General features: G+C 40.6%; 1 protein-coding gene and 1 pseudogene across 8 annotated transcripts in view; one reads left to right on the forward strand and one right to left on the reverse strand.

Moving 5' to 3' along the window:
- The window catches only part of HIPK3 (homeodomain interacting protein kinase 3), a 103,961-nt gene that overhangs the window by 39,175 nt on the left and 50,059 nt on the right, over positions 1 to 14,727 (forward strand). The gene's annotated exons all lie outside the window — the stretch shown is intronic.
- LOC101049197 (U6 snRNA-associated Sm-like protein LSm3 pseudogene) lies at positions 11,715 to 12,245 on the reverse strand (annotated as a pseudogene).

Genomic DNA, 14,727 nt, shown 5'->3' on the forward strand with positions numbered 1-14,727 from the left:
ATATGTACCGTATTTTCTTTTTTTTTTTTTTTTGAGACGGAGTTTCGCTCTTGTTGCCCAGGCTGGAGTGCAATGGCGCGATCTCGGCTCACTGCAACCTCCACCTCCTGGGTTCAGGCAATTCTCCTGCCTCAGCCTCCTGAGTAGCTGGGATTACAGGCATGCGCCACCATGCCCAGCTAATTTTCAGTATTTTTAGTAGAGACAGGGTTTCACCATGTTGACCAGGATGGTCTCGATCTCTTGACCTTGTGATCCACCCGCCTCGGCCTCCCAAAGTGCTGGGATTACAGGCTTGAGCCACCGCGCCCGGCCTTTTTTTTTTTTTTTTTTTTTGAGACAGAGTCTCCCTCTGTCACCCAGGCTGGGGCACAGTGGCGCAATCTCGACTCACTGCAACCTCCACCTCCTGGGTTCAAGCAGTTATCCTGCCTCAACCTCCTGAGTAGCTGGAATTACAGGCGCACACCATCACACCTAGCTAATTTTTGTATTTTTAGAAGAGATGGGGTTTCACCACGTTGGTGAGTCTGGTCTCAAACTCCTGATCTACTAGTGATCCACCCTCCTTGGCCTCCCAAAGTGCTGGGATTACAGGCCTGAGCCACTTCGCCAGGCCTGTACCACATTCTTTTTATCTATTCATTTGTTTTTTTGTTTGTTTGTTTCTTTGTTTTGAGTTTCACTCTTGTTACCCAGGCTGGAGTGCAATGGCACGATCTCGGCCCACCGCAACCTCCGCCTCTTGGGTTCAAGCAATTCTCCTACCTCAGCCTCCCTCCTGAGTAGCTGGGATTACAGGCACATGCTGCCATGCCCAGCTAATTTTTTGTATTTTTAGCAGAGAGGGGGTTTCACCATGTTGACCAGGATGGTCTTGATCTCTTGACTGTGATCCACCCGCCTCGGCCTCCCAAAGTGCTGGGATTACAGGCTTGAGCCACCGCGCCTGGCCCATCTATTCATTTGTTGATGGACACTTAGGTTCATTCCAAATCTTGGCTATTGTGAATAGTGCTGCAGTAAACACCGGGTTGTAGATATAGCTTTGATATACTGACTTTCATTCATTTGGCTCTGTATCTTAGTGTATTCTTGATTGTGTGAGTTTTAGTAGTAGAGTGCTAGATACTATTAAAACTTTTTAGATTATTTAAAATTTTAATTTTGCTGTTGTTGCAGGGTAGTAGGTCTTGCCTAGTATCAGATAATTAGATTTACTTGGTATCTGTGTTCCCCAAAAGTGTTTTTTCAATATGCAAGATTAGCTTTTAATTTTTTTCTGGAAAAAAATTGTAAATCTTATTTAACAGTATGAGAAGAATACTGCTTTTTTTTTTTTTCCCTTGGTGCTCTATGAATTCTGTCTTGTGAGCTTTCAGTAGTGAGCTAGCATATTATATAAACTCTCAGGCTTCAGCTTCAGCTGCTTGAGCCCTATATTTAGTTCCCTTGCTAGTAAATGACTTCACTTCATTTGGGTCCTGCATTATTCTGCATATCAGAATTACCTCATTTTCTTTATTTGAAATCTTTTCCACTAGAGTAAAAAAGAAAAGTCTTATTTTTTCATACCTGAGAATGTCTATTGGTTTACTAAATCTTTCAAGGGAATAAAGGAACTCCTTTAAAAAGCAATCTAAAATGCTAAATATTTTATGATACTGGTTTCTAGCATTAGGCCTTTGCACAAATCTTAACCTTTGTATTAGGAATGAAAAAAGAATCTATGAATAATTGCTAAATACAATTAGTAGTTTCTAATTTGTGTTTATATATAAATTTAAGGTGAATAATATACCCGATGTTCAGAAGCTATACAATTGCTATGCTAAATTACAGGCTCTGTTTAGAGTGAAAAATGAGACTCTTATTTGTAAACAAAGACTAGTTGCAGGCATTTTGGTCGGTGTTGCCTGGATAAAAAATTAAAAATAGACTTTATGTCATTTAGATTCAAGAGTTAGAAGAGTTAGTAAATATTAAGGTATGTTGGTGAAAATATATTGTAGTCCTTAATCAAGTACTATTTTAATATCTAGTGTAATTTTGCTTGAAAATGGCAGATAGCCATTACTCTTTCAGTATTTGTTTGTACTTTGGGACCCTGCCAATTCTGGCCTAGTTTATGACTAGATTACTTACAAATCTGATTAGGCAGTAAGCTAAAGTGTCTTATACTTGATTTTTAAACCTCTGTCAAAATATTTTTATTTCATAAATGGAAGCAGGACATGGAAACTAACCAAATTAAATATTTTTGAGCAAAGCATAGTAGCAAGGCACATATCCTGATTTCCAAGGTAAAATCAGGATACGTTTAAACACAGGTTTATGTGTTATTCAATTTCTTTGTACAATACAGAAGTGTAGTAGGGATATCTTAAAATAGACAGCGGACAGTGGCCAGAAATTGTTGACTACTATAGATGGTGAGGCTGTCTAACTCTTGCGGTGATGCAAGCCAGAAGTACATGCTAAGGGCATTGATTTGCTTAAGGTCAGCATGTTCTAAATTCAGCTGCTTGAGCATGGTTTCTGTCAAGAACACGTAGGGCTCTTAAATGCATAAAAGGCTTTAGCAGGAGAAGGTGCTGTATTTATGAGGTGTGGTGGCAACATTCAGGTCATGAATTTCCTTTTTTTTTTTTTTTTTTAATACAGAATTTTAGCCTGCAATACTGAGTCATTTCAGAACAGAGACAGGAAAGTGGGCTGTAAAAATAACCTGTATAGGAGTTATATTCTTTGCTACTCTAATTGCTATTGAGTTTTTAAAAATGCTATTTTGTATGTAATAGTTAACAAAAAGGTATGTAATGATAAACAGCTAATTTAGACATACCTGTTCTTTAGGGCATTCTTCTCAAGCTTTCTTAGATCCAGGAGTACCAAAGGTTCTGTAACAAAATTAAGCTACATAGGAGGACCCATAAATTAATAACTGATATTTTATATAGGGTACCTTATAATGAAACACTGTGTATGTATAATGGATCATTTTTTTCAAAGTACCTTTCTATATGTTTTCTAGTTTGTTTCTCACTTCTCTATGGGTCAGTTAGGACTGAGTGGCATTACTCTTTGATAAGTGGAAAAGTGAGACTTACATGAGTCAGACAGGTTCAAATTCACATTGTAGGTTTGACTTCACAAATTTTGTTGAGCCCATTTTGGATGCTAGTACTGTGCTAGGTGCTAAGAATACAAAGGTGATTTAGATCACCTATTCTGGACATGTCATATACGTGTTCGTCATTTAATGGAGGGGAAGAATTGTTTGCTTCAGGAAATGCCAGAGTAGAGAGTGTGTCAGGATGATATAGGAGCCCAAAGGAGAGCACTTAGCCTAATCTGAGGGGCAGGGAAGGCTTCTAGGGGAGAGATGACCCCAGAATGACCCTTGAGAACAGAGCAGAGAAGGAGCCAGGACTGACTGGTCTTGAGCATTTTCTCTCATTAAGCCACTCTTGAGCTAAAAAAAGCTCGGCATTTGGATGAAATTGCTGGTAATTTCTATATCATAAAGTAGTTGTTTGTTTGATAATCTTTATTAGACAAATATAAGGTTGTTGATTGAGTTTAGTTTTAATAGAAGATTAGGAAATTCTGTAATGAAATGGTTTTCAATGCCATACCTGTGACTGCAAATGTATAGTACTTTACTACATAAAGGACTTGACATAGACACAGATGCTGCATATATCAAGCATTATATATTAACATAATGTTCTCAAGGTTCATCCATGTTGTAGGAAGTTTCAATACTTATTCCTTTTTATTGCCAAATAATAAACCATTGTATAGATATAGAGAATTTCTATTAAAAATTTTAGCAGAGCTCTTTTTTTGTTAGTTTTTAAAAAAAGCTTTATTAAGATATAACTTACATACCTTCAAATTCATTCATTTAAAGTGTATAATTTAATAACTTTTAGTATATTTATAGTTGTGCCATCATCAACACAGTTAATTAAAATTAAGTCAAAAAATTTTTTAGCCAAATTATTTGTCACCTGACATGATTTTAGAATATTTACATTACCCTCAAAAGAAGCCTCTGTGACTTTTAGCCATTGTTGCCTAGACTGCCCATCACCCCCAGCCCTCAGCAACTACGAATCTACTTTCTGCCTATGTAGATCACCTATTCTGGACATGTCATATACATGTAATCATGCAACATGCGGTCCTTTTTGACTGGCTTTTTTTTTTCACTTAATGTTTTCAAGGTTCATCCATGTTGTAGGATGTATCAATACTTATTTTTATTGCCAAATAAACCATTGTATAAATAATGTACCACATTTTATGTACACATTCACCAGTAGAATGTATTAAAATTTTATCAATGAAAAGATACATGAGTAGAAACTGTAATATGGTCCAAGATTAAATATCAAAATATTTAGTATCTCTAAGATGTAAAGTGTGGTGCTTGGTGCTGCTTATACTAGAGAACAAAATGAATCTCTGCTTTCACGATGCTTGCAATCTAATGGGTAGACAAAGAACAAAAGAAGTAGTTGGAGAGGCCGGGTGCTGTGGGTCACGCTTGTAAGCTAGCACTTTGGGAGGCTGAGGTGGACAGATCGCCTGAGGTTGGGAGTTCAAGACCAGTCTGGCCAGCATGATGAAACCCCATCTCTACTAAAAATTAGCCTGGCATGGTGGCAGGTGCCTGCAATCCTAGCTACTTGGGAAGCTGAGGCAGGAGAATTGCTAGAACCCGAGAGGTGGAGGTTGCAATGAGCCAAGATTGTGCCATTGCACTCCAGCCTGGGCAAAAGAGCTAGACTGTCTCAGAAAAAAAAAAAAAAAAAAAAAAAGTAGTTGGAACAAGGAGAGAGAACAAGAGGGGCTTAAACTTTTTTGGTTCTTTTGTAACTTTTACATTGAAATTGTCTTCAATATACAAAACAAGTAAATTAGGCATACAAATGGTAAAAATATTACAAAGGATTCCTGTATATCCTTCACCCAGATTCCCTAATATTTCAAATGTTGGCATTTGACCATCCTACTTTTATAAATCATTCTTTCTCTCTGTACACACCCACACCCATCTACCCACCCACCTACCTTTTCTTACAGGGTTTGATATGAAGCTGTTTTATCTCTAAACACTTCCTAAACATAAGGACATTCTCTTGCATGACTGCAGTACAATTATCAAAATCATCATCAGTTAACATCAATTCAATATTATTGATTTGGTGAACTATTTAAACTATTTTTTTTTTTTTTTTAAGACAGGGTCTTGCTTTGTGGCCCAGCTGGAGTGCAGTGGTGCAGTCATAGCTCACTGCAACATCAAACTCCTGGGTACAAGCAATCCTTCTGCCTCATACTCCTGAGTAGCTGGGACTGTAGTCATGAGCCACTATGTGGGGCCCATATTTAAACTATTCAAAATATGATTTGGTTTTGAGGAAATTAAAATGAGTTCCATACTGTTAGCTAACTTCCTGACTTTATGTATTTGCCACCCGTCCCACTAATGGACCTTTTCTTCTGGCTCAGAATTCAGTCCTTGGTCACATGTTACATTATTTGCCCTGTCTCATTAGTATCCTCTAATCTGGTGATATATCATAATGATGTGATTCTCATGTCTCAAAATGGAGTTACTCATGTCAAGAGGCACTGAACTCACAGCAAAGTCGCTCCCCCCTTCCCCCTCCAGGGATAAACATATATAATGGACTGCGGTGACAACCCCTGATAAAACGAACCCACAGAAAGTGAAAGGTGGTTGAGATAATGAGAACAGACCCATCTGGGAGAGTCATATGCCAGGACCTGGCCTTGTTCAAGACGCTTTTAGAGGCTGTGCCCAGGAGAGCTCTGAAGCTTTCTCCTGATTTTGACATCTGCTGCCACCTGGAGAGAAGCAGCCACCCCTCCTCCACAACTTCACCCCATCCCCGCCCAGGGCATCCTATGGACTTCAGGACCATTCAGCTCATCTCTTGGCTTGTTAGTCTCCCTAGCCAGGGTTGTGCTTTGTTCCCCTGTCTTCTGCCTCTGTGTTGAATATTGGTTGCCTGATTGGTTGTCTGTGAAGGCCTCACAATAAAATGTGAATTCTAGAGTATGCTGCTTGGTTGTGAAACGTTAGCAGGTAGGCTTTGCCTTCGGTCAGAGTCAGTGCACCTGCACGGAACCTCCTTCACATAGCACCCGGCTTAAGGCCTGACAGCTGCAGCAGCTCCTTTTTTGTCTTTCTTTTTTTTTTTCTTTTTTTGAGATGGAGTCTCAAACTGTCGCCCAGGTTGTAGTGCAGTGGTGTGATCTCGGCTCACTGCAATCTCTGCCTCCTGGGTTCAAGGAATTCTCCTGCCTCAGCCTCCCGGGTAGTTGGGACTACAGGTGTGCACCACCATGCCCAGCTATTTTTTTTGTATTTTTAGTAGAGATGGAGTTTAACCATGTTGACCCGCATGGTCTTGATCTCCCAATTCATGATCCACCTGCCTCGGTTTCCCAAAGTGCTGGGATTACAGGTGTGAGCCACTGTGTGCTGTCTCTCCTTACGTCTCTCTTTGCCTTCATGCCTCTGACACTTTTTGAAGCATACTTTATTTATTTATGTATTTATTGGGTGGAGTTTTGCTCTTTTTGCCCAGGCTGGAGTGCAATGGTGTGATCTCGGCCCAGAGCAACGTCCGCCTCCCGGGTTCAAGCGATTCTCCTGTCTCAGCCTCCTGAGTAGCTGGGATTACAGACATGTGCCACCATGCCCGGCAAATTTTGCATTTTTAGTAGGGATGGGGTTTCTCCATGTTGATCAGACTGGTCTGGAACTCCTGACCTTGTGATCCACCTGTCTTGACCTCCCAAAGTGCTGGGATTACAGGCATGAGCCACCGTCCTGGACTGGCTAGTTATTTTTGTAGACTGTTCCTCAATTTGATTTTTGCTGATGTTTTCTCACAATTAGATTCAGGTTTTGTGCTTTTGGCAGGAACTTCACAGAACTGATGTCGTGTACACACATATTGAGAGGCGAATGATGTCAGTTTGTCCCATTATTTACGGTAAGGTTAGTTTTGATGACTTGGTTGAGGTGGTGTAACTGCCAGGTTTTTTTCACTATAAAGTTACTATTTTTTCTTTGTAATTAATAAGTATCATATCTTGTGGAGAGATACTTTGAGACTATTCACATATAGTATTTTTCATCTTATTTTCACTGACCAATTTTAGCATTGTTGAGTTTGTCCTTAATCAACTCAGGTTTGCCAAATGGTTTTCTAATGCTATAGTTCCTCTATGAGGAATTCCTCCACAAGGAAGAGCTTTTTTTCCCCTCTCTTCCTTTCTTTCAGTATGGACTCACAGATTTCTGTTTAATTCAATGGGTTGTAAATATCATTCTTTGTTTTGTTCAGCACTTTATCCCAGATGGTTCAGAGAGAGGATCTTTCTTTAGGCTTATTCGTGTCCCTGTGATATGGCCCCATCCTTCCTTCAGGGTTTACTTTCTGGCACCACAGGATGTTCTGACTTACCTTGTGCTTTTTCTGCCCAGCCCTTGGATTGGAGCTTTAAGGAGCACTTCTTCCTTTTATTGGAGAATGGTTTTTGGAAAACAGGACCTGGACACCAGCTAGGTATGCTCATTGGTCCTAGGGTATTACTTTTTTTTTTTTTTTTTTTTTTTTTGAGACAGAGTTTCGCTCTTGTTACCCAGGCTGGAGTGCAATGGTGCGATCTCAGCTCACCGCAACCTCCACCTCCTGGGTTCAGGCAATTCTCCTGCCTCAGCCTCCTGAGTAGCTGGGACTACAGGCACGCGCCACCATGCCCAGCTAATTTTTTGTATTTTTAGTAGAGACAGGGTTTCAGCATATTGACCAGGATGGTCTCGATCTCTCGACCTCGTGATCCACCTGCCTCGGCCTCCCAAAGTGCTGAGATTACAGGCTTGAGCCACCACGCCCGGCGGGTATTACTTCTTTTAGGTCTTTTGAGTTAGAAAATATAGAGACTTACAAAGGTGGAGAAAAGTGAGGAAGATGCAGAAGAAAAGATGGAAACTAGCAGAGGTTGATTTGTGCAGTTTAAGGAAAGAAGCCTCTCTATAACGTAAACGTGCAAGGTGGAACAGCAAGTGCTGATGCAGAAGGTCTAGCTGAGGTCATTGATGAAGGTGGTGATGCTACGCAATAGATTTTTTATGTAGGTGAAACAGCTTTATATTGTAAGAAACTGCCATGTAGGACTTTCATAGCTAGAGAGAAGCCAGTGCTTGGCTTCAGAACCTCAAAGAATAGGCTAACTTTTTTTTTTTTTTTTTTGAGATGGAGTCTTGCTCTGTTGCTTGGACTGGAGTGCAGTGGTGTGATCTCAGTTCATGGCAACCTCCACCTCTCAGGTTCAAGTGATTCTCCTGCCTCAGCATTCTGAGTAGCTGGGATTACATGTGCACACCACCATGCCTAGCTAATTTTTTTATTTTAGTAGAGATAGGGTTTTACCATATTGGCCAGGCTGGTCTTGAACTCCTGATTTCAAGTGATTTCACCCTCCTTGGCCTCCCAAAGTGTTGGGATTACAGGCATGAGCCACTGTACCTGGCCAGAACTGGCTAACTTTTTGTTGAGATAATGCAGCTGGCAACTTTAAGTTGTGGCCAGTGCTCATTTACCATTCTGAAAATCCCAGAGCCCTTTAGAATTATGCTAAATTGACTCTGCCTGTGTTCTAGAAATGGAATACCAAAGCCTGCATTAGAGCATATCTGTTTACAGCATGGTTTACTGAATATTTTAAGCATACTGTTGAGACCTGCTCAGAAAAAAAGATTTCAAAATATTAATTTCTGCTCATTGATGAGGCATCTAGTCACCCAAGAGCTCTGATGGAGATATATAGGGAATATAATGTTTTCATGCCTGTTAACACAGCATCCATTCTGCAGCTGAAGCATCAGGAAGTCATTTTGACTTTCAGGTCTCATTCTTTAAAAAATATATTTGGTAAAGCCATAGCTGCCATAGATAGTAATACCTCTGATGCATCTGGGCAAATAAATGGAAAGCCTTCTGGAAAGGCTTTGTTGTAGATGCTGTTAAGAACATTCATGATTCATGGCAGCATTAACAGGAATTTGGAAGAAGTTGATTCTAACCTTCATGGATGACTTTGAGGGGTTCATGACCTCAGTGGAGAGAGTAACTGCAGATGTGGTAGAAATAGCAAGAGAACTATTAGTAGAATTAGAAGAGGAACCTGAAGATGAGACTGACTTGCTGCAATCTCACGATTAACCTTGAATAATTGATGATTTGCTTCTTTTTTTTTCTTGAGACAGTCTCTGTTGCCCAGGCTGGAGTGCAGTGGTATGATCCTGGCTCACTGCAACTTCTGCCTCCTGGGTTCAAGTGATTCTCCTGCCTCAGCCTCCCTAGTAGCTGGAATTACAGGCACCTGCTACCATGCCAGGCTAATTTTTGTATTTTTATTAGAGACTAGGTTTATCATGTTGGCCAGGCTGGTCTTGAACTCCTGATCTCAAGTGACCAGCTTGTCTCTGCCTCCCTAAGTGTTGGGATTACAGGTGTGAGCCACTGCTCCTGGTCTAGACGAGCTGCTTCTTATGGATGAACAAAGAAAGTGGTTTCTTGAGATGGAATCTAATCCTGGTGAAGATGCTGTGAATGTTATTGAGATGATCGCCAAGGATTTAGACTATTACGTCAGCTTAGTTGATAAAGCCAGCAAGCAGCAAGGTTTGAGAGAATTGGCTCCAATTTTGAAATAAGTTCTGTGGGTAAAACATCATTGAATAGTATTGAATGTTACAGAGAAGTCTTTCATAAAAGAGCAAATCATAGTGGCAAACTTTACTGTAATCTTTAAGAAATTGTTGGCTGGGTGTGGTGGCTCACACCTGTAATCCTAGCACTTTGGGGAGGCTGAGGCAGGAGGATCACTTGAGCCCAGAAGTTTGAGACTAGCCTGGGCAACCTTGTGAGACCTCATGTCTACAAAAACAAAAATTAGCTGAGCTTGGTGGTGTGCATCTGTAGTACCAGCTTCTTGGAGGCTGAAGTGGGAGTACTGCTTGTGCCTGGGAGGCAGAGGTTGCAGCGAGCAGAGATTGTGCCACTGCACTCCAGTCTGGGTGACAGAGTGAGACCCTGTCTCCAAAAAAAAAAAACTTCTCGAAGCCACTTTAATAAGCTTTTAGCTTCACCATCCTGGTGAGTCAGCAGACATCAACACTGAGGTGAAACCCTCCACCAGCAAAAGTATTACAACTTGTTGAAGGCTCAGATACCTGTTAGCATTTTTGAGTTATCAAGTATTTTTAAATTAAGGTCTATACTTTTTTTTTTAGACATAATACTGTTACATGCTTAATAGACTACAGTATAGTGTAAACATAACTTTTATATGTACTGGGAAACCAAAAAATTTGTGAATCATTTTACTGGGGCATTTGCTTTATTGTGGTGGTCTGGAATTACACCTGCAGTATCTCTGAGGTATACCTGTTTGTAGATGTATTTGTGGGTGTTTATGTATATAGTATTTTTTTGTTTTTTTGAAAATCTCAGTCACTCAAGCTGGAGTGCAGTGACATGATCTTGGCTCACTGCAGCCTCTACCTCCCGGGCTCATGTGATCTTCCCACCTCAGCCTCCTGAGTAACTGGGACTTCAGATGTGTGCTACCACGCCTGTCTAATTTTTGTATTGTTTTGTAGAGATGGGGTTTTTGCCATGTGGCCCAGGCTGAGCTCAAGCAATCTGCCTGTGTTGGTCTCCCCAAGTGCTAGAATTACAGGTGTAAGCCACCGCACCCAGTTTTATATGTATATTTCTATGTCTGTTTGTGTATTAAAATAACAAATTCATGCTGATATGTTCAGTTTTGATACCTGAGAGTTCATTCTTTCTTCTTAAGTATAATCCCTCATTTGACACCAAGAAACTGGCTCTCAGCCACAGTGTGTTAGTTATTTGCTCAATTCTGGAATACATTTAAAGGAGTTTTAGAATTGTTCACCCCTACCACTGCTAATTTAGTAACCAGAGTCCAACATTTATTTATAGCTTTTTTATTCTTCAGTCTTAGACTTGGAGTGTGTAGTCAAAATACTATGTACCAAAGTTACTTAAGTTAGTTCTTGCTCAAACTCCTTCTCCCCACCTTCAGTGTGATTATGTTATTATTTTTGAAATATAGTTAAGTTCATTCATTTCTGTTTGTGTTCCATTTGGGGTCTCTCATGTCCTTGTTGATTGATTGATTTCACCATGTGCAATATTAACATGGTTCTAAAAATCAGAATGAAGGGCGAGGTATAGGGTCTTGTGCCTGTAATCCCAGCACTTTGGTAGGCCAAAGAAGGAGGATTGCCTGAGCCCAGGAGTTCAAGACCAGCCTGGGCAACATATTGGGACCCCACCTCTATAAAAAAAATAAAAAATAAGTGGGCATGGTGGAGCACACCTGTGATCCCAGCTACCTAGGAGGCTGAGGTGGGAGGATTGCTTGAGCCCAGGAAATCAAGGCTGCAGTGAACTGTGATTATGCCACTGCACTTCAGCCTGGGCACGAGTGAGACCCTGTCTGACTGAGACACACACACACACACACACCCACAGTACCTTGCTTAGAACATTGTCCTTGGGCTCTATGCCATGGGAATATATTTTAGATATCTTATTTTAGGTATCTTAAGTACTTTTTTTTTTCCCTGAAAAACAGCATCATGTTTATTGGAAGAGCTTGAGAAAAACGAAAATACAATTTAGCTTAAGAAGTTGTGAGTTATCTGCAAATCAACTCATTTCAGGAGTGGAAGAATCCCTGGAATTATTTCTTAATATCATAATGTACGCAGGTTTCTCTTTTGAATGTCTTGTACATTTAAAGAGGCCCCCGTACAAAGTCTCCACAGGGCAAATTCTTTGTTTCAGCCAACTCTCAGCGGAGGGGCAACCAGTACAACGCCGTCTCCCCGGACAAAGAGCATTGGAATATTTCGCTTCGTTGATTTATATATCTCTTCTTATGTTTCTTCATCAATTTCTATAGTAGTCACAGTTTCTTCTACATCTCCTAAGATCATATTTAAATGTTGATCATAAGCATGTAATCTGCCTCGAAGCTCTCGGTCATTTCTCATTTTCACATAAATTCCCTCATCTAGGCTGAGCCTGATAAGATCCAGGGGCTCCTCTACAGTGTTGGTAGTTTGTTGCTGGTCTACGTCATCCGCCATGTTTCAAACCTCTTAAGTACTTTTATATGTACTGGGAAACCACAAATTTGTGTGACTCAAGAGACCTGTACAGTACCTAACAAATGAAACTCCTTAGAAAGAGGGAGAGGGAGAAGAAATACTGTTACTTTGCTATGTACTAAATTCTGTTCATTTGGAAACAGCACTGGAATCAATCTAGATATCCAAAGTGTTAGATCCTCTAATGGTTATCTAGAATCCCTTTCAGTTCCAGAATTCCATGATTCCTGTGTGCCTAGACCAGGCGTCCCCAAAATTTTTACACAGGCGGCCAGTTCACTGTCCCTCAGACCGTTGGAGGGCTGCCACATACTGTGCTTCTCTCACTGACCACCAATGAAAGAGGCGCCCCTTCCTGAAGTGCGGCGGGAGGCCGGATAAATGGCCTCGGGGGCTGCATGTGACCGTGGGCCGTAGTTTGGGGACGCCTGGCCTAGACACTTGTAATCCCTAGGTTCCTTCCTTCTCAATTTTTTTCCTAACTTCCTTTCCTTTCATTCCTTCCTGAATGAAAAATGGTATCATGTTTTACATCTAATAATTTTTCTACATTTTAATGAATCCATATTTGATTTTCGCCAATGAACTTCTCTGTGATAATTCCTGACTTTCTTTTTTTTTTTTTTGAGAAGGAGTCTTGCTCTGTTTCCCAGGCTGGTGTGCAGTGGCACAATCCCATCAGCCTCTCAAGTAGCTGGGATTACAGGCACCTGCCAACACATCTGGCTAATTTTTATGTTTTTTTTTTGAGACGGAGTTTCGCTCTTGTTACCCAGGCTGGAGTGCAATGGCACGATCTCGGCTCACCGCAACCTCCGCCTCCTGGGTTCAGGCAATTCTCCTGTCTCAGCCTCCTGAGTAGCTGGGATTACAGGCACACACCACCATGCCCAGCTAATTTTTAGTATTTTTAGTAGAGACGGGGTTTCACCATGTTGACCAGGATGGTCTCGATCTCTTGACCTCGTGATACACCCGCCTCCGCCTCCCAAAGTGCTGGGATTACAGGCTTGAGCCACTGCGCCCGGCCTAATTTTTGTATTTTTAGTAGAGAAGAGGTTTTACTATGTGGTCAGAGTAGTCTCGAACTCCTGATCTCAAGTGATCCACCCCCTCCTCAGCCTCCCAAGATGCTGGGATTATAGGCATGAGTCACCGCACCCAGCCACTTATTTCTTTTTATATAATGATAAATCAGTGCAATTGATTGAATAAGTGATTTGAGTAATATGAAGAAGATAATATGATCAAATTTGTGTAGAACGAGTGGACTAGGAGCTCTGAATTTTCATCTTATTGTTATTACTGATTTTTATATGTGACTTTTGAGGAAGCTACTTAATTTTATACGCTTGTGCATTAATGAGTTAAAGTAGATATTTCTATCCTCTTATGTGTGATATTAGATTGTAAGAAAGTAATATATAGATGGTAAAGAATACTAGTTAGGCATAGGGCAAAAACATCTTTTAAAAGCTTGGTCACAAAGTGGATTTGTTTAATTTTGTATGCTATAGCTGTAAAATATGTAATAAATATAATACCACGTAAGCCAGGGTGATCTGTCATTTTATATCAGGTTTTAATGGCTATATTTAAGAATTGTTGCTGGGTTCAGTGGCTCATGCCTGTAATCCCAGCATTTTGGGAGGCTGAGGTGGGTGGGTCACGAGGTCAGGAGTTCGAGAGCAGCCTGAACAACATGGTGAAACCCCAGCTCTACTAAAAATACAAAAATTAGCCAGGTGTGGTGGCGCATGTCTGTAATCCCAGCTACTCAGGAGGCCGAGGCAGGAGAATCACTTGAACCCAGTAGGTGGAAGTTGCAGTGAGCTGAGATTATGCCACTGCACTCCAGCCTGGGTGACAGAGCGACTCCACATAAAAAAAAAAAAAAAATTGTTTATACCTGTTAGATGTGGTTGTCTTTTGGTATCTGAGGGATCGGTTCCAGGACTCCCCACAGATATCAAAATCTACAGATGCTCAAGTATAAAGCGGCATAGTATTTCCACGTAACCTATGCACAGTTTCCTGTATACCTTAAATCAGCTCTAGATTACTTATAATGCCTAATACAATGTAAGTGCTTTGTAAACAGTTAAAATACTGTATTGTTTAGGGAATGTTTACAAGGAAAAAGGTCTATATCTGTTCTATACAGATAGGACCATCCATTTTCCAATTTGTGCTTGGTTAAGACCACGAATGTAGAACCTACAGGTACAGAACACTGACTGTAGTTACTCATAGGTTAAAAGAAGACTTTAGTGGTAGTTTTAAAATTTTTGGAATAAAAGCCTTTAATGTCAAAGGTTATTACTTTTTTCCTTGTGCTATATATGTAGCTTTGTTTGTTTGTTTGTTTATTTATTTATTTAAGAGGGAGTCTTGCTCCTGTAGCCCAGGCTGGAGTGCAGTGGTGTGATCTCAGCTCACTGCAACCTCTGCCTCCCAGGTTCAAG

The sequence above is a fragment of the Saimiri boliviensis genome, chromosome 6 (genome assembly GCF_048565385.1).
Source record: "Saimiri boliviensis isolate mSaiBol1 chromosome 6, mSaiBol1.pri, whole genome shotgun sequence".
Classification (NCBI taxonomy): Eukaryota; Metazoa; Chordata; class Mammalia; order Primates; family Cebidae; genus Saimiri; species Saimiri boliviensis.